At 42.0% G+C, this 23,540-nt stretch overlaps 1 protein-coding gene across 1 annotated transcript in view; it reads right to left on the reverse strand.

The window, feature by feature from the left end:
* ECE2 (endothelin converting enzyme 2) overlaps positions 1 to 23,540 on the reverse strand; it is a 91,178-nt gene that overhangs the window by 58,811 nt on the left and 8,827 nt on the right. The window lies entirely within an intron of this gene.

A 23,540-nucleotide genomic window follows, 5' to 3' on the forward strand; every position in this document is an offset into this window, starting at 1 on the left:
ATCAAAGTGAACCAAAAAAATCTATGCAAACACACACAAAAAAGGGCACTAGGGTGTGTCATATGGGCCGTTACAGAAGAGGAAGGACCCTTCCCTGACCCCCTGCAAGAATCCTGACAGAGGCAAGGCACACATTGGTTCACTTAGCCAAAAGGCCTGGTGGACATATCTTCCCACAATTCTGCAAGGGGGAATGGGGGAGGGGAGCTATCACTATGTTTCATGTCACACCATAAATATAGATGTAAGATGAAATGTCAGAAAGATGGACTTAGCTTTTAAATATATTATTATACCATGGACAAAAACGTGTATAGATGTATAATCAGATAATAATTTGTCTTGCAATTGAAAAAAAGGGCGTAGCTCTTTTTTATGTAATTGACCATAAGACTTAACTTGATTATTTGTTCTCTTTCCTAAATGAATGTTTCTTGCTTTTCATTTCCTAAGATCGATTTATTTGTGCAGCTGATCACATGTTCCCTTTAGGGCATCCAGCACAAATTTTTGAGAAATCTGACAGTTTAACAAGCCACGGTATAAACAGAACCCTCTGAATAGGCTAGGCTAACAATAAATTTTGTATACCACACTGAACAGAGGTCATGCTATACCACTTAGCTACAGTATAATGGTTTTGTAAATGTATGTATATATATTCTTGACACAAAAGGGTTGGATAGGGAATTTTAATATGATGCCTAAAGTAAATGTATCTGATTCTTGTTTATTGCAGGTCAGTGTCATGCCAAGGGCAAGGCCCTGAGGTTGGACCACCTCTGGTACAGACAATAGGTGAGTGCATTGTAGAGAAGGGGCACTGCAATGACCAGGAATGTAAGGGGGCACTTCTTCACTAACCACCAATGTAAAGAGGCACTACACTGGCCACCAAGGTAAATGGGCCCTTCTCCACTCACCACCAACATAAGGAGAACTAAAATAGCTACCAATGTTAGAGAAAACTTTTTCACTGTCCATCAATGTTAAAAGGGCACTATGCTGACCACTTATATAAGGGACATGTCACAAATTACTAATATATATGGGCTCTCTCCACTGACCACCAATGAAGGGGGACTACAATGACCACCAATGTTAGGGGCAGCTCCTCCACTGATCACCAATGTAAAAAAGTATACCACCAATGTAAGGGAGCATTTCTCCACCGGCCAAAAATGTTATGAGGACTACACTAACTACTGTTCACAATGTATACCCCAGAAACACTGCTGCTTGCCTGTGTACAGGGGGTGAGTGTTAAACAAATTAATCCACTGCAGCTGTAAAATACAGTAGATATGCCACTGTGGCAATGTGTCCTTCCTTTCTAGTACAGACTGTCTACCCTGGCAGGATTCTACACCATAGCTTTACCTATGTCTCCTCACTTGTGTTCTAATGTTGGACAATAACCATCATACAGGTATCGTCCATAAACCATAAAGCACTTCAAGGTGTCAATGACATATTTCAACCTATTGGGGCTAATGGATCAGATGGATAAATATCAGAAAACATTATACAGTATCTCACAAAAGTGAGTACACCCCTCACATTTTTGTAAATATTTTATTATATCTTTTCATGTGACAACACTGAAGAAATAACAGTTTGCTACAATGTAAAGTAGTGAGTGTACAGCATGTATAACACTGTAAATTTGCTGTCCCCTCAAAATAACTCAACACACAGCCATTACTGTTATTAGCCGTGAGTACACCCCTAAGTGAAGATGTCCAAATTGGGCCGAAATTAGCCTTTTTCCTGTTATGTGACTCGTTAGTGTTACGGGGTCTCAGGTGTGAATGGGGAGCAGGTGTGTTAAATTTGGTGTTATCACTCTCACTCCCTCATACTGGTCACCGGAAGTTCCACATGCCACCTCATGGCAAACAACTCTCTGAGGATCTTTAAAAAGGAATTGTTGCTCTACATAAAGATGGCCTAGACCCTGAAACTGAGCTGAAGCACGGTGGCCAAGACCCTACAGCGGGTAAACAGGACAGGTTCCACTCAGAACAGGCCTCACCATGGTCGACCAAAGAAGTTGAGTGCACGTGCTCAGCGTCATATCCAGAGGTTGTCTTTGGGAATTAGACATATGAGTGCTGCCAGGATTGCTGCAGAGGTTGATGGAGTGGGGGGTCAACCTGTCAGTGCTCAGACCATACATTGCATCAAATTGTAATTGGCTGTCGTCCCAGAAGGAAGCCTCTTCTAAAGATGATGCATAAAAAAGCCCGCAAACAGTTTTCTGGAACCATGTCCTGTGGTCTGATGAGACCAAGATAAACGTATTTGGTTCAGATGGTGTCAAGCGTGTGTGGTGGCAACCAGGTGAGGAGTACAAAGACAAGTGTGTCTTGCCTACAGTCAAGCATGGTGGTGGGAGTGTCATGGTTTGGGGCTGCATGAGTGCTGCCAACACTGGGGAGCTACAGTTCATTGAGGGAACCATGAATGCCAAAATGTACTGTGACATACTGAAGCAGAGCTCCCTTCGGAGACTGGACCACAGGGCTGTATTCCAACCTGATAATGACCCCAAACACACCTCCAAGATGACCACTGCCTTGCTAAAGAAGCTGAGGGTAAAGGTGATGGACTGGCCAAGCTTGGCTCCAAACCTAAACCCTATTGAGCTTCTGTGGGGTATCCTCAAATGGAAGGTGGAGGAGCGCAAGGTCACTATCATCCACCAGCTCCTCGATGTCAACATGAAGGAGCGGAAGAGGGCTCACATGGCAACCTGTGAAGCTCTGGTGAACTCCATCCCCAAGAGGGTTAAAGCTGTACGGGAAAATAATGGTGGCCACTCAAAATATTGACACTTTGGGCCCTATTTGGACATTTTAACTAAGAGATGTACTCACTTTTGTTGCCAACGGTCTAGACATTAATGGCTGTGTATTGAGTTATTTTGAGGGTACAGCAAATTTACACTGTTATACAAGCTGAACACTCACTACTACACTGTACATTGTAGCAAAGTGTCATTTCTTCAGTGCTGTCACATGAAAAGATATAATAAAATATTTACAAAAATGTGAGGGATGTACTCACTTTTGTGAGATTCCGTATCTAGCATCAAGAAGTTCAAACATTATTAGCATTTACAGTTTGGTCACCATTTTGTCACATTTGGAAACATTTACCTCCTGGGTAATGAGAAAACAATCTAGAATAGTCCCTCCTCCGTTAGTCCCTCTATTAAACAGATTTCCATCTCTTTTTTCACAAGATGGCAAGGAAACAGACCTTCAGCATCATTTCACTAAGACATTCCACTAAGCAGAAAGATTGGATGTTTACATATGATGGTGACAATGAAATATTTTATATCTTGACAGCATTTACAGTTCAAAACATTTATGAGTCATTTGGAGAACAGACACTTCTCAACTTTCATCAAAGCTGGTTCTGCTGTTGGCTTTTCAGAGCCAGAGGAGTTAAATGCCCTTTCTTAGAAGAAACACCACATCAGTTCTTCAAACATGAGACATTAACCAGACGTTTCAGAAAGATAGTCACTGTATTTCTCTCGAATATACACACATCTTCCTTCTTTTACTCTTCTAAAAGCAATGGACTGCAAATTCCTGTCACAGCCTGAACTACCTGAGATACTTATAAAATATAACTTGGATAGAGCAAATTCCTCAGGGAACATATATAACAAAGTCAAAATGAGACCTGGAGGATTTTAAATTGTGAAATATAATCAAAAATTTAGTTTAGCACTTTGCTAGACAGTTCTCAGTAACTGTACATTAGGTTATTAGAAGGGCATTGCTAAGTTCCATGTAAAAAAAGCAGCTGTAAGACACCAACTTTGGTCTTTATAGCACTCAAGACCACGATCATAAGCAGACTCAAGCATTTGCCAAGTGAGCAGTCTAAATATGGGTCTGTGGCAGGTGGAATACTAGACCAACCTTTTTTGCAACCAGGGTGACATTTGGGTTCTTCAGGAGTGCCGTGGCGAAATGCCTAAAAATTGACCGAATTGCCTAAAAAATATCAACAAGCTGGTGGGTGGATCCAGCCTTCCTTTTTTTTTTGTTACGCAAAACCACAGGTGTTTATTGTGTAGCATTACAACTTTGGGCACTGTGTGGACCAATCACCTATACTAGCGAGATCAAGTGTGCAAAGGTGTAAATCACCCCTAATGTTGGGTGTCCTACGTGTGTGGATGCTACTAAACTATGTCAATTTATTTGTTTAGTTTTTTACATTTTAGAATGGGGTACCTTGAGATTGTGCCTTGACTGAAAAAAGGGTGCCTTGACTGAAAGAGGGTTGTGAAACACTGTACTAGATCCTCCTGTTATTTATGATTGTTGTTTTGGCATGTATCATTGTTTTCATTGTAGGCTTGCTGTAGTTTACCTTTATTAGCTATCTGAGCCATCACTGGTAATGTTTCTGTTACTAAAAGACATGATATAAAAGGTTATATTCCCTCATAAAAGTACTCTGGAAAGCAAAGAGTAAATATTCTATTCAGACTGCAAAGTGCGTATATAGTCAATGTTTTTAAGAAGTAAACTATATATATATATATATATATATATATATATATATATATACAGTATTATATAGTTTTGTTTTTGTTTTTTTCAGCACCCATATTATCATTTTTGTTAAACATTCATATTCTCATTTTTGTGTAATTATTTTCACACTCTCATTACTATTGATTGTTTGGTTTTAATTATGGCCCCGTGGAGGGGATATTGTATTGATATCAGATTGATATGAAAATATCCTTATGTTCTTTCTAGCCCTGGTAAAGGGGGCACTTGGACCCCCGAAATGCATTGGATACCTTTTTGTATTGAACCCCTGACCTTTAATGAAATAGGGTTGTATCTGGATCTCTTAGCAGTGATGTGGCACTTCAATTTCAACCCATTTTACATAAAATGCAATAGAGTCCTTGTGGTGATCTTTGAGAATTACTACTACCGCATTACCTTTCCACCTCATCTAATCATAGAATGCTTTGCATTCATTCAGAAGATACAAAGAACACTTTGCATTCCTTTAGAAAATACAAAGTATTCTCTGAATGGTCCCTGTGCTAAGCAAAAACTCCTGTATTCACAGTGCATCAGGCCTGACGCTCAGCACGTGACCCAAGAGCAAGTAGAGATCACTGGAGTAGCAATGTCTACTTAGGTGATTTCCAATTTCCAAGGACATCAGCCCGGTACCGTGGATACATAGTTATACTGGTCCAAGTTGGTCTAATGTTACAATGTAAAAATATACCATGCCTGGAATTCTTCTTTAAGGTGACTGTAATGCAAGAACTAATATACAGTGCCTTGAAAAAGTATCCATACATAGTTACATAGTTAGTGAGGTTGAAAAAAGACACCAGTCCATTCAGTTCAACCTATAATGAGTGTGTGCATTTGCTGTTAATAGTACATTGTATACCCCTGTATGTTGTGGTTGTTAAGGTGCCCATCTAATAGCTTTTCAAAACTATTGATGCTGCCTGCTGATACCACTGCTTGTGGAAGAGAATTCCACATTCTTACCGCTCTGACGGTAAAGACCTCTTTACGCAGTTTAAGGTTAAACCATTCCTCTTCTAATTTTAGTGAAAGGCCACATGTCTTTTTAAATTCCCTTTCACTGAACAGTTTGTTCCCTATGTTAGGGTCACCAGTACGGTATTTGTACATTGATATCATATCCCCTCTCAAGTGTCTCCTCTCCAGAGAGAATAAGTTCAATGCTTGCAGTCTATCCTCATAGCTGAAGTCCTCCATTCCCTTTATTAGCTTTGTTTCACTTCTCTGGACTCTCTTCATTTCCAGCACATCCTTCCTGAGGACCGGTGCCCAGAATTGGATGGCATACTCAAGATGTGGCCCGACCAGAGTCTTGTAGGGTGGGAGAATTATAATTTTATCTCTGGAGTTATCCCTCTTTTTTATACATGCCAGTATTCTGTTGGCTTTGCTTGCAGCAGCTTGGCATTGCATGCCACTGCTCAGCTTGTCGTCTACTAGAACCCCCAGGTCCTTTCTCATCTTAGATTCCCCCAGAGGTTCTCCCCTTAGCGAGTAACTTGCATTTGTATTTCTGGCACCCAAATGCATTATGTTATATTATTCAATATTCAATTTGCCATGTAGTTTGCCCACCCCATTATTTTGTTCAGATCTTCTTGTAAGGTTTCCACGTCCTATGTAGAAGTTATTGCCCTGCCTAATTTAGCATTGTCCGCAAATACTGAGATTGAGCTGTTTATCCTATCCTCTAGATCATTTATGAATAAATTAAACAGGATTGGTCTTAGGACAGATCCTTGGGAAACCCCACTTTCACACCAGACAAATCCGAGTACTCGCCATTTATCACCACCCTCTGGACTCGCCCCTGAAGCCAGTTTTCTATCCACGTACTCACCCTATGGTCCATACCTACATACCTTTGTTTGTATAGTAAGAGTTTGTGGGGAACTGTATCAAATTCCTATGCAAAGTCCACATACACTACATCTACAGGCCTTCCTTTATCTAGATGGCAGCTCACTTCTTCATAGAAGGTTAATATATTGGTCTGGCAAGAACAATTCTTCATGAATCCATGCTAATTACTACTAATGATACCGTTTTTTATTACTAAAATCTTGTATATGGTTCCTTATCATCCCCTCTAATAGCTTGCAGACTATTGATTTTATGCTAACCAGCCTGTAGTTCCCAGGGATATATCTTGGCCCTTTTTTAAAAATTGGTGCCACATTGGCTTTTCTCCAATCAGCTGGTGCCATTCCCGTCAGTAGACTGTCCATAAAAATTAGGAACAATGGTCTGGCTATCACCTGGCTGAGTTTCTTAAGGACCTTCCGGTGTAAGCCATCTGGTCCCGGTGACTTATTTATGTTAAGTTTTTCAAGTCTAGTTCTGAGTCTGTCTTCTGTTAACCATGAGGGTGCTTCCTGTGACATGTTATTAACATTAAAGTCCAGGTTACTGTATCCCCCTGTTTCCTTTGGGAGAGACAGAGGAGAAGAATTTATTCAGAACCTCTGCCTTCTCTCTATCCTTTATGGGGCCAATACATTCTGGGCTCACTTTCTTACTATTTACAGTCAGGTCCATAAATATTGGGACATCAACACAATTCTAATCTTTTTGGCTCTATACATCACCACAATGGATTTGAAATGAAACAAACAAGACGTGCTTTAACTGCAGACTTTCAGCTTTAATTTGAGGGTAATTTAATTCAAATAAGGTGAACGGTGTAGGAATTACAACAGTTTGTATATGTGCCTCCCACTTTTTAAGGGACCAAAAGTAATGGGACAAATTAACAATCATAAATCAAACTTTTACTTTTTAATACTTGGTTTCAAATCCTTTGCAGTCAATTACAGCCTGAAGTCTGGAACGCATAGACATCACCAGACGCAGGGTTTCATCCCTGGTGATGCTCTGCCAGGCCTCTACTGCAACTGTCTTCATTTCCTGCTTGTTCTTGGGGCATTTTCCCTTCAGTTTTGTCTTCAGCAAGTGAAATGCATGCTCAATCGGATTCACCAGGTCAGGTGATTGACTTGGCCATTGCAGAACATTCCACTTCTTTCCCTTAAAAAACTCTTTGGTTGCTTTCACAGTATGCTTTGGGTCATTGTCCATCTGCACTGTGAAGCGCCATCCAATGAATTCTGAAGCATTTGGCTGAATATGAGCAGATAATATTGCCCAAAACACTTCAGAATTCATCCTGCTGTTTTTGTCAGCAGTCACATCATCAATAAATACAAAAGAACCAGTTCCATTGGCAGCCATACATGCCCACGCCATGACACTTTCTTCTTGCCACTCTTCCATAAAGGCCAGATTTGTGCAGTATACGACTGATTGTTGTCCTATGGACAGAGTCTCCCACCTCAGCTGTAGATCTCTGCAGTTCATCCAGAGTGATCATGGGCCTCTTGGCTGCATCTCTAATCAGTCTTCTCCTTGTATGAGCTGAAAGTTTAGAGGGACGGCCAGGTCTTCGTAGATTTGCAGTGGTCTGATATTCCTTCCATTTCAATATTATCGCTTGCACAGTGCTCCTTGGGATGTTTAAAGCTTGGGAAATCCTTTTGTATCCAAATCCGGCTTTAAACTTCTCCACAACAGTATCTCGGACCTGCCTGGTGTGTTCCTTGTTCTTCATGATGCTCTCTGCGCTTTAAACGGACCTCTGAGACTATCACAGTGCAGGTGCATTTATACGGAGACTTGATTACACACAGGTGGATTCTATTTATCATCATTAGTAATTTAGGTCAGCATTGAATCATTCAGAGATCCTCACTGAACTTCTGGAGAGAGTTTGCTGCACTGAAAGTAAGGGGGCTGAATAATTTTGCACGCCCAATGTTTCAGTTTTTTATTTGTTAACAAAGTTTGAAATATCCAATAAATTTTGTTCCACTTCATGATTGTGTCCCACTTGTTGTTGATTCTTCTCAAAAAATTACAGTTTTATATCTTTATGTTTGAAGCCTGGAATGTGGCAAAAGGTTGCAAATTTCAAGGCGGCCGAATACTTTCGCAAGGCACTGTACATCAATATTAAGCCATCTTCCATTGGTAACTGCCTCTCTCATGCCCAGGGTCATTAGTACTCTTTTAGAGGGCTCTGACTTTCCCATTAGGCTCATGACTCCCTGCATGTCATTCCAGAAACAGAACTGCTGCAGCTGCTTCTTTAGTTTCTGTACACTTCTCCCAGGACCTCCAGGGGAATAGCACTCACGACAGAGAACACTTGGCCTGGCCTAAAAGGCCTTTTGCTTTCCGCCCTTAGCTTCCACCAACCATAAAGAGTTAAGAAAACTACAACCAGCTCCTCTGGGCGTAGAACTATCTCACTCTGTCCAGTGCCTCTGTGTTGACTGACTACAACTGCATGCTGGTGGGGCTGATTCCATGCCTCGACTACACTAGAGCCCCTCCCATCCTGGCTTTTATTTGGGCAATGACTACACCCGTGACATCAATACAGAATGGTTTTATCTAAAAGGGACTTAACGCCCAGGTACACCATTCCCAGTTACCACACACTATTTTGAAACAGAGCCATCTAGTGGCAGACTGCATCTGCTTACACGTGTGCTTGAAGGGGTTTTAGATGACCATTACATGCGTATAAATCTAATAAATAGAGGTATTGGAAGTAGAAATCAGGAACAACCAACAAGATTTATTATGAAATATGGTTTACATTGTGGGCACCTGAAGGAGATTATAAAGAGACACTGGGGTATTTTACATATGGACCCTAATATAGCTAAAATAGTTGGTCCCCACCCTTGTACGACAACAAAAAGAACTAGGAATCTGAAAATTATTCTAGTAAGAAGTGAGTTTTAGGGCTCTAAACATGAACATTAAAAGAAAGGCTTGACAGGAATGTACAGATGTAGTGGTTGTGACATCTGCCAGTATGTGAAACAAAGTGATAGATTTGAGTAGACAGAAGGTGTCAATTCATTTTACATTAATACTTTTCTTAATTGTGCATCAAGCAGAGTGATTTACAGGATCGAATGCCCCTGTGGATTGTCATATATTGAGAAGACAAAAAATGACAGTTGAGAATTTGGAGAGGGGAACATGTAAGAGACATTATTTAGAAATAACATAAGAGCCCTTTTTTGCTATCATAATGGATCACCAAAGGGCTTAAATGTAAAGGAAATTTACAGTATTTATTACAATTTAGTTCAAGACACTGTGATTTTGACAATCTTCTGTTACAAAAGGAATGTTTTTGGATTTGTACCTGTGGTATCTTAACCAATAGGGGCCAAAAAAATAACTAAAAGTGGTTCTAAAGGCAGAAGGTTTTTTTTTACCTTAATGCATTCTATGCATTAAGATAAAAAACCCTTCTGTGTGCAGTAGCCCCCCTCAGCCCCCTAATACTTACCTGAGCCCCACCTTGATCCAGCAAAGTTGCATGAGAGATTTAGCTGCCTGGGAATCTCCCTCCTGATTGGCTAAGATACACACCAGGCGCCACTGGCTCCTGCTGCTGTCAAGTCAGTGACCCAATGAGGAGAGAGAGGAGGACAGGGCCGAGCCACGGCTCCATATCTGAATGGACACACAGTGCAGCGGCTCGGATCGGGTGCCCTCATAGCAAGCTGCTTGCTGTGGAGGCACTTGGTAGGAGGGAGGGGCCAGGAGCGCTGGGGTGGGACCTGCGAAGAGGAGTATCTGGGCTGCTCTGTGCAAATCCATTACAGAGAGCAGGTAATTATAACATGTTTGTTATTGTTAAACAAAAAAAAATTAAGACTTTAATATCACATTAAATTAGTTTTGGTCCTCTAATTCGGACCTCCTAAGGGGTTAACCATTTAATATATGATTATATTAAGTTATAGGACTCTGGTGTGTTGATGCATATTTAGAGATGGGCAGAGTTATACATATATCCTCTTGGTGGTGAAATAGGTATTATGGTACCTTCAAGGATGAGAAGTAGATTTGGATATTTAAGTAGTTGTATACACAAGTTAAGTACATTCTGAGGAAGTTCCTGATTGGAATGAAACATGCTGATGTAGCTCCCCTCCCAGGGCAGGACTGTACCCATACGGGCAAGCAGGCAGATGACATTATGTTATCAGCATGTTACTCTTTATAAGGATTCCACTGCCTCCCTTGATTGGAAAGATTCACATCCATGCACCGTCATTCATTAATACAGAATGATAAGTAATATTTTATGCATTCCCATTCATATTTTGTCTGCAAATGTGGGAATGCAGCCCACTGTGTAAATGACCATTGAACCACTCTGCAATATGTACTTACTGGTGGGAGCATGATCATATATGCTGGAAAGATTCAGAAGCACAGGTTCCACTTGATGTAAAGTGGTTATAAAGGCTCAAGGTTTTTTACCTTCATGCATTCTATGCATGAAGGTAAAAAAACTTTCTGTGTGCAGCAGCCCCCACCCAACCTTAGACTTACCTGAGCCCCATCTTGATCCAGCAATGTATGTGAGAGCAGTGGCCCTCTCCCGGGTCTCTTCATCCTCTCTGGCTGAGACAGCAGTCACAGCCATTCAGCCAATGAGAAGAGAGGTGAGCCAATGAGAAGAGAGGTGGGCCAGGGTGGGCGGGCCGAGCTGCGCTCTGTGTGTGAATGGACGCACAGAGTAGCAGCTAGGTTGCAAGCCTGCTCATGTGCCCCCAAAGCAAGCTGCTTGCTATTGGGGGCACACGTCAGGAGGGAGGGGCCAGGGACGCTGGCAGGGATCCAAGATGAAAAGAATCAGGGTCTGTTCAAAACCACTGCACAGATCTTGTAAGTATAATATGTTATTTGTAGCAGGTTTTCCAGGCATTGGGCCTGATATGGGTCTGCCATGGTTACCGGTTACCTCTCCAGCCCTTGTGAGCTACGACCCTGGGTGTGAGAACTGAGACATTGACAACTCCGGCATCTTTGTTTTGTGGTTTTATTGTATTTAAGGGGATGGGAGAAGGGAATGAGTGGGATACTCCTTAGGCTCAACTAAGTACAGCTTGGGACTTTCTCAGAAACTGTCTGTTAACGCTGCCTTGACGCCAGCCGACGCTAGCCAACGCTCACTGACGCTCAGAACACACTGTAACTTGAAGGAAGTGCTGAATCCTCGACTTTGAGTCCAGAAGATCCAGGACTATAGAATAATGAGCTTCTAACACTGCTGCACTGCAAAGTCACTGACTTCTTCCTCCAGCCTTGCACTGGCTTGAGGTAGATTGATATGAATTCCAGTATGGCTGCAACTCTCAACTAAGACACTATACACTGTCACTTCAGGGTCCTCAACCTAGGTACTCCCTTTACAGCTAGCTGATATCTGGATCCTAGAACCTTCTCCGGAGTGGTCCCCTCTAACACAGGCAGACCCACAGGGGCAATCTTCAGTACTCACGACCTGTGTAGGCTTTCCTGGGACTGGACCCCCTCTCGCTCTCCGCAGGTTCTCAGCACACCGGATCCCCCTCAGCTCAACTCAGCACTCTCTGGATTCTCAGGTGACACCCCGAGACATCCGTTTCCTCAGACAGGAGGAGAGACAGCCGTTCTCTCCCTCCTGGGACTCTGCTTCCCGCCAAAGACAACCTGTCATGCACTTCCCACAAACTTATACCCACTCCCAGAATCTCTTTTGGCATAATCTGCCTTCTGGGGTAGTTACAAGCCTGAATGTGTCCGCTGATTGGGTTTCCTCCACCGCCCTATGAGAAGCCTCTCACTGGTACCAGTGGGGAGACTCCCCTCTCAGCAGGCACATCTGGAAACCATGACACCCTACCAAAAAGAAATCATGGCCCTGCTGTTAGGCAGACAAGGCCCACTATACATTTGAGAAAAATAAATATTGCTAAAAATGAAATTGCGCTCAATTAATCACTAGTGCAAAAATAAACCTTATGTGCGAGACAAAAATATATGGTGTATATAAAATAATTTTCAAACCAAAAAAAAATATATACATATATAGTGAAGCAAAAGTGATCATAAGTCCATCATTTATAAATAAAGTCCATAGTGATGGCAATGAATATCCAAATAGTAGATGGTACCAATAGAAGTGACACTTGATAATTTTATACACCTCCACCAAAAAGCTGGAACACCCGGTGAGTATTCAAGGCTTACCGGATGGAGTGGACCCCTTAAGTTATAGGGGGTCAGCTAAAGCGGATACAGGACATCAGAATCATGGACACCCGAAACCAGGATATGCACCAACTCCAGTATATATCCAATGAACTCCAAAATAATCCTCCTTAAATTTCACTAGACCATCTTCCACTCCGTCACAGAATTCCAATAAACCGTACAGTCTACCGGAAGCTCTCTATACAATTTCAGCCCATATACATTTCCCTATCACCTACCTGTAGGGTGCTACATATTTAAAGAAAAATAAGCTGCCTTTAATATCACTTTAAGGAAAAATATTTGTGATTTTACATGGATTGGTAATCTATGAATCTATTTGGAAGGAGAACTCACTGTCTCTACATTGATTATATATTGGCCTATACTTACTAATAAAGGCAACCTTTGCGGCACCGTAGCTTGCACCTACCTTCATATGAACTGGTAATCATCTACTAGAAATTGGATGGAGAAAGATTGATTGTACACTCCCAGTTGGTGCATGTATGATGTTATTTGTCATTTAAGTGGAACAGATGTTTATAATCGGTGCATGTATGTGGAGAGAGGACTTATTTCTTTATATTGATTATGTACTGTATTTGCCTGACGTTAATCCCATGGTACACTGTAACTTGCACCTACCTTTATCTGAACTGGTGATCACATACTAGAAACTAGATGGAAAAAACATTGATTGTGTAATCCCAGGTGGGGCATGTATGTGGGAAGATGCTGATTGCATATCTTCTGGATTGTAAATTGCTATCTGTTGAAACCTTGAATAAATAGAACCGGTGTTGGTCCTCCTCAATGGCTTTGCTGGTGAATGGTTGCAGTAAAAGTACAACTACATATTGAGATGAAATGTTTTTCCTCACAAATACAATGTTGCAATTATTCCCAGTCCAAAGCATAACATACAAGGTCTATCTAGTTAAAGCCGAGTTCCAGCCGTTTTTGTGTTTATTAAAAATCAGCAGCTACAAAAAGTGTAGCTGCTGACTTTTAATAAACACACACTCACCTGTCCCACGGTCCAGCGATGCGGCTAGCGGGAGCCTCGGTTCTCTCCCTCTTCACCCCGCGGCGCGGCATCTCTAGTGTGGGCACCCGACTGTGACATCTCCACAGCCGGGTGCGCACTGCGCATGCGCAAATCATGCTGCGCGTCCTGAGTGGACGGGCAATCTTCTGGGACCTGTGACGTGTCCCAGAAGATTGCAGGGATGGAGGGGAAAGGAGAACTTCCGCTCTAGCCACCTAGGTGGCCCAAGCAGAAGTGGGAGAGGGTACCTGTCAAAACTAGGTACCCACTCCCCCCCCAAAAAAGTGACATGCCAAAAGTGGCATGTCAGGGGGTCAGGAGGCCTTAAAGCGGAAATTCCATTTTTGGGTGGAACTCTGCTTTAAATATTCCTTTTTGCTATGACAAAGGGAAACCGTGCCAGACTTTCTACCATGAGTTGTCACATGGACCCATCGATTTTTGAGCTTTAACCCTCAGGGCCGGTTCATACCTGAATCGCACAGGAATGCGGTTCCTGTTCCTGTTCAATTCAGTGAGATGCGATTTTCAGATCATTCATTTGAGTGGTCTAAAATCACAGCAAAAGTAGTGCATGCATTACTTTTCAAAAAATGCACTGCATCAGATTGCATGGTACTATGGTACTATGGTACCATGCAATCCAGTACAGGCAAACACACTACAATTATGAACTGCGTTTGGGGTTTCATTAGGAATACATTGACACCCGCAACACATCGCACACTCGTGCGTTTTGAACACATAGCAGGGGGATTGTTAAATTGCCATGGTGTGCAGAACTATCCACGTATGTGCCAACTTGTCTTGTACAATACAGGGGTCCAGTTTAGCATGAATCGGGGAATGGAGGCTTGAAATACAGAACATATGTATTCCCTTCTGGATACATGCCCCATGGTATCACTAACTGATTAGTCTACCAGGGGAATTTTTAGACAATTGTCTGTGTTACATATAATAGGACGGAGGGTGGCTGGTTATGTTGGTAAGGAATATCCATATTTTTGGTAATAACGTTTTTGTTATTTGAGTGCGCATATGTTCTCCTTGTTCTTTCTTTAGTAGTTTAGTTAGGTATAGTATTTAGGAGAGAGCACTCCACTACCTGTTCAAAAATAGGGGATGTGGCAAATGTAGTTTTATTTATTGTTTGAGTTAAAAATATTTTTGTGATATGTTATCTGTACTGTGTGATGATTTTTTGATATTATGAATTGGACCTATCCCACTGTTATTTTTCGATTTCTTGACCACGTCCACATCCTACACAATTACTTTACACATATGTGTGTGGTTTGCTGTTAACGACTTTACCACCAGAGGATTTTGCTGTCCTACGTCCAGGCCACTTTTTGCGATTCGGCACTGTGTGACTTTAACTGACAATTGCGCGGTCATGCAACGCCGTACCCAAACTAAATTTACATCTTTTTTTTTTCCCCACAAACAGAGCTTTCTTTTGGTGGTATTTGATCACCTGTGCGATTTTCATTTTTTGCGATATTAATAAAAAAAAAGCAACAATTTTGAAAAAACAACAATATTTTTCTACTTTGACAGTTAAAAAATATCCAATATATTCAATTTTTGTCATATATTTAGGCCAAAATGTATTTAGCTACATGTCTTTGACAAAAAAGTTCTCAATGAGGGTATTTTTAACCGCTTTAAGACCGGAAGATTTTACCCCATTCCTGACCAGGCCATATTTTGCGATTCGGCACTGCATTACTTTAACGGACAATTGCGCGGTCATGCAATGCTGTACCCAAATCAAATTTATGTCCTTTTTTTCTCCACAAGCTTTCTTTTGGTGGTATTTGATCACCTGTGCGATTTTTACTTTTTACGCTATAAACAAAAAAAGAGCGACAATTTTGAAAAAATAACAATATTTTTCACATATTTTTTTATATGAAATTCCCCCCCAAAAAAATGTATAAATCAAAATTTTTTAACATTTTAGGCCAATATGTTTTCTGCTACATATTTTTGGTAAAAAAAATCGCAATAAGCGTGTTTTGATTGGTTTGCGCAAAAGTTATTGCAGCTACTAACTACGGGAAATTTATGTCATTTTTATTGTTTTTTTCTTTAACTAGTAAAGGTGGCGATCTGGCAGCGATCTACGATTTTTTTTGCGGGACTGCGACATTGCGGCGGACAGATCGGACCCTTGACTGACATTTTTGACACTTTTGGGGGTACCAGTGACATTACTGCAGTAATCAGTGCTATAAATATGCACTGTTACTGTAAAGATGACACTGGCAGGGAAGGGGTTAACTTTATTGGAGAGGGAGGGGTTAATGTATGCCTGGTGCTTACTAACGTGTGTGGGGGGAGGGGACTGTGTGACACAGACACAGATCGCAGGTTCAGCTATGCTGAATCCTGCAATCTGTCACTGTTTGTCACTTAGGAGATCCACCCGCTTTGTTTACACAAGCGGGCGCATCTCCACACTCGATCACCGCCGCTCCTCCCCTGGCCCAACTCCCGCTGTGACTGAATACAGCGGGAGCGAGCCTCCGGCAGCGCTCGCGTGCCGCCCACAAGGGGAGGTGTCCAGCGACGTAGGTGTACGTCGCTGGACGATATCGAGCCCCTTTGCCGCAGTACGGTCAACGTGACCGGTCGGTAAGTGGTTAAAGAATATGTAAACCATCCATTTCAAATTCCTGATATGTGCCTACTGAAACATGTACTTGTATGAAAAAGTCTCCTGTTCTTTTTGTATTGCTTCCTTTGTGCGAAATCCCTGGTGTTGCTGTCATTTCCTCTGCTTTCCTATTAAAAACTGACAACACTAGGCAGGAGAGCACAGTGTGGCCAGTTTACTAGCTGTGCTGAGAGCTCAGCCTGATCTCCTTTAATGAATAGACTTATCCTGACACCCCTCCCTCCTGTACAGCTATACACCGGGAAGACCAGTGTGCTGCTGTTTCTCCTCCCCCAGCTCCCTGAGCTCCTTATAAAGCTGAGAATTATGTGATCACTTATAAATAAAAAAAAGGGGGGTATTTATAAGCTATTTATATCATTTTTTTTATATTTATACACAAATGTTTTGCCTTTTATTTCTATTTTAAACTGAATGGGTTGTTTTTCAAGGGGAGGGCTTACATATACTTTAACAGTATTATCATTTACTGAAAACTGGGCAGCTCTATCAAGTTTTTCAGGGTGCTATGTAGGTCCTTTATTAGGGTTATTTATTTCCATGGTATTTTATTGTCTTATATCTGTGTACAATAAATAATCTTGACACATCTCTCTTTTACATTTAATTGAGATAATATTAAAACATTATTGTTGTTGTAATAATTGTATGTATTTGGTTTGTTGTAGTCTCTAAACTGTATGTTCATTTGGGTGTTATATTTTAAACTGTAGTGTAGATTCTGGCCCAGGTTAAAGTGTTTGGAGGTTGGAGGCCATTGACTTATCTTCTATAGCTTTTATCCATATGTACAAGTCTATATAGAACAGAAGAAGGCCCTGTGGTTCTGAACAAATTACTATATCTAATTCCCTGCAGGCTATTACAGAGGCATTATTGTTTGGTTTTGGGGCCCCAATTATTCCATGCATATTTCAAAGTGACGCCTCCAATTCTTCAGAAAAGTACAGTATGATGTTTGCACAATAGGAGGCAGGCTTAGGGAGAAACAGAACAGAGCTGAGTCTGGAAATTGCTGCCAAACTACACTAATTTATCCTGGTTATGTGGATCTAATTGTAGTTGGCCTGTCAGTTACTATTAGCTTCAGTTTATATTGGCTCTGCTAATTCTTGGAATAGCATTGTAAGAATGCTACAAGGAAAAAATACACATCAATACAAAAGAAAATGTAAGACATAAAGACCCAACTATTTAAACAGGAATAATGGAAAGCTGTGGCAGCTTGGTCTCATCTTACAAACTGGCAGCTCTGGTAGTTTTTAGAAATTCTGGTGAACATGGAATGCAGTTTGTTAAAAGCACCTTTACTGATATTCACCATCCAATGTTACTTTGCAAAAATTATTTTTTCATTTTTCCTTAGCAAGATTTGGTCAAAAAAGGAAGCCACCACACAGAAGAGGGATCACTAGTATCTATATTATATGTAATATATAATATTATATGCATGGGATATCCACAAGCTTTACACTGACAGTCCCTCCTTTGGGACCACAACCAGGATTACAACTAAGCCCTATTGGGTGAAATGCGTTAGAGTGGTTCCAAGGCAGGGACTGTCAATGTCAAGCTTATGGCTATGAAAGAAGAAAATGGTCGCACACCACCACCAAATCCAATGAAGAAAAGTTCTTTATTACCATAAGTGGTACAAGCTACAGCAGGGTAGGACAGTAGACGCGTTTCACATGACTGCTACGTTCTTATTGCTATCCCATGCACATAACATGGATATTAGTGATCCCTCCGCTGTGCAGTGGCTTCAATTTTCAGCATCTAGTCTGTGAGCAGAGAGCTTGTAGGACCCTTGGCACCCGGGCTTCAAGTGGCGGCAGAGAGGAGCAGTTTACAGTGGAGATTTTTTTGTTTAACCACTTTGCCGCTGCTCACTAGAGCTCTACTGCAGCAAAGTGGCTCGATAACGTCTGGCGACGTAGACCTACGTCGCCAGACATTCCCCTCTCTCGGCGGCGCGTGCGCGCTGCTGGAGGCTCGCTCCCGCTGTATTCAGTCACAGCGGGAGTCGGGCCAGGGGAGGAGCGGCGGTGATCACGATCATCGGGGGAATCGAGTGTGGAGATCCGCCCGCTTTGTTTACACAACAATCAGGATCTCCTAAGTGACAGGCAGGGTCAGATTGCAGGGTTCAGCATAGCTGAACATGCGATCTGTCCCTGTGTCACTCAGTCCCCTCCCCCCACACACGTCAGTAAGCACCAGGCATACATTAACCCCTTGATCACCAATAAAAATTAACCCCTTCCCTGCCAGTGTCATTTTTACAGTAACAGTGCATATTTATAGCACTGATTACTGTAGTAATGTCACTGGTACTCCCAAAAGTGTCAAAAATGTCAGTCAAGGGTCCAATCTGTCTGCCGCAATGTCGCAGTCCCGCAAAAAAAAAATCGCAGATCGCCGCCATTACTCGTTAAAAAAACCCACCAAAAATTACAGAAATCTTTCCCTTAGTTAGTAAACGCAATAACTTTTGCGCAAACCAATCAAAATACGCTTATTGTGATTTTTTTTACCAAAAATATGTAGCAGAAAACAAATTGGCCTAAAATGATAAAAAAAAATTGATTTTTACATTTTTGGGGGGAATTTCATATAAAAAAATGTGAAAAATATTGTTATTTTTTTCAAAATTGTCGCTCTTTTTTTGTTTATAGCGCAAAAAGTAAAAATCGCACAGGTGATCAAATACCACCAAAAGAAAGCTCTGTTTGTGGGAAAAAAGGACATAAATTTCGTTTGGGTATGGCGTTGCATGACCGCACAATTGTCAGTTAAATTCGCACAGTGCCGAATCGCAAAAAGTGGCCCAGACGTAAGACAGCAAAATCCTCCGGTGGTAAAGTGGTTAAGCATCTAAAGTTTTGGTCAGGTTCACATGTGGACTGTTTCCCTTTGTACTGTATACCAATCAGTGAGGCTGTACATGCATTGCAAGGATTAAAGCTCATTTTATCTAGGGGAGAGACAAAACAGTTTTATATATCTGATCCTCTACTGCCTTGGCAAGTGGCGCTCCCCCCACAATCCCACAGTGAACTGTCCCTCAGCATCCTCATGTCCAGAGCTGGGCTATTGACCCTAGTCTGGTTTTATTGACATCAGGACCCTAGACCGTGGGATGTGCAAAAGCTGCAGGGCCAGCCTAGCTGCGGGAGGAGTGGAGGATCAGGTATGTGTATCTCCTTTTATTATTTCCCTGAGATAAACAAGCAAATAACCCCTGCAGTGCAGATGCATCACCACTGCAAATGATAATTTTGTTTATTTGCCTGGAATTGAGCTTCAGGTCTACATTTTCATGCAGCAATTTCATGTAAAAGTAACTGGGCTAACCACATCTGTATACCACATAGGATTTATTGTAATCATTTTAGTCTACTGTGATACACTCCCATGAGATTAGTCCCGACTCCAGACGAGGCTGTCCAAGGCGAGGGAGGCGGCCTAAGAAGGCAGAATGACGTCACAAAAATATCGGCAATATCGGCCAGTTCCGGGGCCGATACTGATATATCGGGGAAAGTGAATATCGGCCCTCGATATATCGGCCTTGCCAATAATCGTTCTGTCCCTAGTTGGTATTATGAAAAAAGGTAGTGGCACAGAATAGGGTTAGAATAAAAATGTAGTAGCGCCAAAACACTATAAAAATGTAAAACATTCACATAAAGTCCCAAAAGTCCATAAAGAGTGGAGGAGATAGTGTAGACCAGTTCACAAACTCCAACTGTGCAGAAATGGAAAGCCGACACCCAGACGTGGAATAACACCAGCTGCTTACCAGATAATAGGTAATCATGAGCGATGGATAGGACACAAATACGGCATCAATCAAAGGATCAATCTCGCCTTATGGTCACATCAGCCCCATTCAAATAAACAGCCACAATGTTGGGGTAACGATATGGGTAAGGGTCAAACCACCAGATGGAGTATATGGTCACATCAACTCCGATTTACCTCGATAAAAAAGGCAGGACGATAGTGCAGACCGTATGGATAGTTTATTCATTCATAAAATAAAATAATACTCACATTGAAGTGGATACGTAAAAGCATTTAAATGAACCGCGGTATAGGATGGCGTGCTGCTCGTGTGTCGGGTCGCCTGACGCGTGTCGTCAAAACCATGACATCATCAGAGGCGGACCCGACTCCAGACGGCAGCACGCTTAAAAGTACCTCAGCCGGAAATGGCGTAGGCGGAAACTAGCCGCCGTTTGCGTTCCACTCGATCACAAAGCGGAACCGGAAATGACGCGGGCGGAACAATCCGTCCCTGCGTCCTATCAGGCCCCATGTTAAAACCGGAAGAAGCACAGAGGAGACTTAATAGGTCGTAACTATCCGAAAGGAAGTTAGTTGGTCTCCCCCGGCAAAAGCAACTGATTGACTCAGATCGCTATTCAACCGGTAATAATAAGATAACATACCAAGAACGAGTGGAATGCAAATAAAACATAATATTCATGTTAAAAAACATAATAACGATGTGATGTTAACTAAGGCTACAAACTTAACCACTTAAGGTCAAAGAGGAGCCCATACACAATTAGACAATTAAAAACAAATAAAAAACAAAAAAACAAAAACAAGACAAGTGTTAATGATGCCACAATTGACGGAAAAATTGTGTACACATCATACACACAAGTCCTCTTGATGATACACTCTAAAACCATTATAGAAACATATTCCATATGACATAAAAAGGAATATAAAAAATATAATACAAAAAAATTGTGATAACACATAACATAAAAGCCTGCTTTAGCTATTGTTGATGTAACAGTTCACATCCCACTCGACGTTCAACCCCCATGGGGCATAGGTTTTCATATTAAAAATCCAACGAGTTTCCAAACGGGAAATCTCCCGATGGATATGACTGCCCCTCCAATGGGGGGTGAACTTATCGATCCCCCAAATTTTTGTGCCCTTAGGGTTTTTATCGTGACAACTAGCATAGTGTCTAGAGACACTATGATTCGGAAAAGCCTTCCTAATATTTTTTATGTGCTCCCTCACCCTCACTGTCAAAGTCCTTTTAGTGCGGCCTATATATTGTAGGCCACACGGACATTGCAGGAGATAGACAACATTGGTGGAGGAGCATCCAATAAAGGGCTTAATAGGATGTATCCTGGAGGTGGCTGTAGATGTAACCTCGCAGAATTTCCTGCCTACAAGGGAGTTGACCTTACAAACCGAACACCTTCTACACGGATAATATCCGGTTAGGGTGTGAAAGAAGGGTAGTTGTTCCGGTTTATCCAAAACATTCGGAGCAATCTGAAGACGTAACGGCTCCACACCCCTGAACACTACCGGTGGAACTTCAGGGAGTTGGGGGCCCAGCACCTTATCATTTTGGAGGATATTCCAATGTTTTTTAAAAATGCGTTTAACATCCCTGTACTGCTTCGAATAAGTAGTGATAAAGGAGAAACCAAAACGATTCGAATCATCTTGTTCTTTGGGCTGCTTCTGTAACAAGATAGACCTATCAATGTTCTCCACTTCCTGCAACACCATATTCAGGTCAACCTCATCATACCCTTTGTCAAGGAATTTATCTTTCAAGATCAGAGCCTGGTTGTGAGCCTGGTACAGAGCGCAGCCAGGAAGGGTGGTGACAACTTCCCTGCTCGATGTACCCATTCCGATCAGTCGGTTTAAAAAATGTACTAGTCACAACTGCACCATCCTTGATCTCTATGGTTAGGTCGAGGAAGTTGATCTTATTCTCACTAACCTCATGCTGAAGTACAATTCCCAGCATGTTGGAATTGAGTTCGTTGATAAAACTATCCAAAGACCCTCTATCGCCATCCCATAGGAGGAGGACGTCATCAATATAACGCCTCCAGAGGACCAATTGGGGTCTCGGTCGGCCATAGATGACGTCCTCCTCCCACTTGGCCATAAAAAGATTCGCCATGGACGGTGCATATTTGGCACCCATGGCGACTCCCCTCTTTTGCAAGAAAAAGGAGCCGCCAAACCAAAAGTAGTTATGTTGCATGGCGAAACTGAGTAATGAAAGGATGAACTCCCTTTGTGATGAAATCAGGGAGTCATCTCTTTCCAAAAAGGTCTGAACAGCTTGATGGCCATGTTCATGGGAGATGATAGTGTAGAGGGAGGTGACGTCCGCTGTAGCCAGCAGATATCCCTCCCTCCATTCAACCCGTTCCAAAATATTCAAAACTTGAGTGGAATCTCTTAAGTAAGAAGGGGTATTGGTAACGATCGGCTGTAGGTACCCGTCTATATACCTCCCAACCCTACTAGTGACGGAGTCTATTCCGCTCACTATAGGGCGTCCAGGCGGATTGAGGGCGTTCTTATGCACCTTTGGGAGGTAATATAGAACGGGCACCCTCGGAGCCACAGGTACCGAAAACGACCTCTCTTTTTTGTTGATAATATTGTCCTGATACCCCTGATCAATAAGAGTTGATAAATCCTTTTTGTACCGGTTTGTAGGATTAAACAGGAGTGGACTATAAGTGTCCGTATCAGAGAGTAACCTATTCATTTCTGCATAATAGGAGGATTTGTCCAGAACGACAATACCCCCCCCTTTGTCAGCAGGTCTGACAACGATGTCATTTCTTTTCTTGAGGGATTTGAGACCCTCATTGAACCGAAATTCATTCCTGTCTTTCCTAATTTGTAAAGCCTCTACATCCTTAAGGACCAAGTCCTTAAACACCCCTATAGATGGAGCCATGAAACCAGGGGGGTTAAAGAGTGAGGCATTGGAAAGTCCTGAGTGTCTAATCCCCCCGTTGACAAGTCTATTATCTCTGATGGGCTTAGACATGACATACCTTTTAATGTTCATTTTACGGATGTACTTATGTACATCCATAAAAAGTCCAAACCTATCTAAAGGTTTGGTAGGGGCATACTTCAGGCCGTGTCCAAGAACCAATTTTTCATTATCGGAGAGGTCAGCAGAACTCAGGTTAAAAATCCCTGCATCCCTCAATGCATTTTTCTTTTTTTGCCTGGTCCGCCTCCCCCCTCTGGTCCCTCTCTTTGTTTTCCGTCCTGTTGTCTGTATTGA

Source organism: Pelophylax lessonae (assembly GCF_965119305.1).
Source record: "Pelophylax lessonae genome assembly, chromosome: 3".
Lineage (NCBI taxonomy): Eukaryota > Metazoa > Chordata > Amphibia > Anura > Ranidae > Pelophylax > Pelophylax lessonae.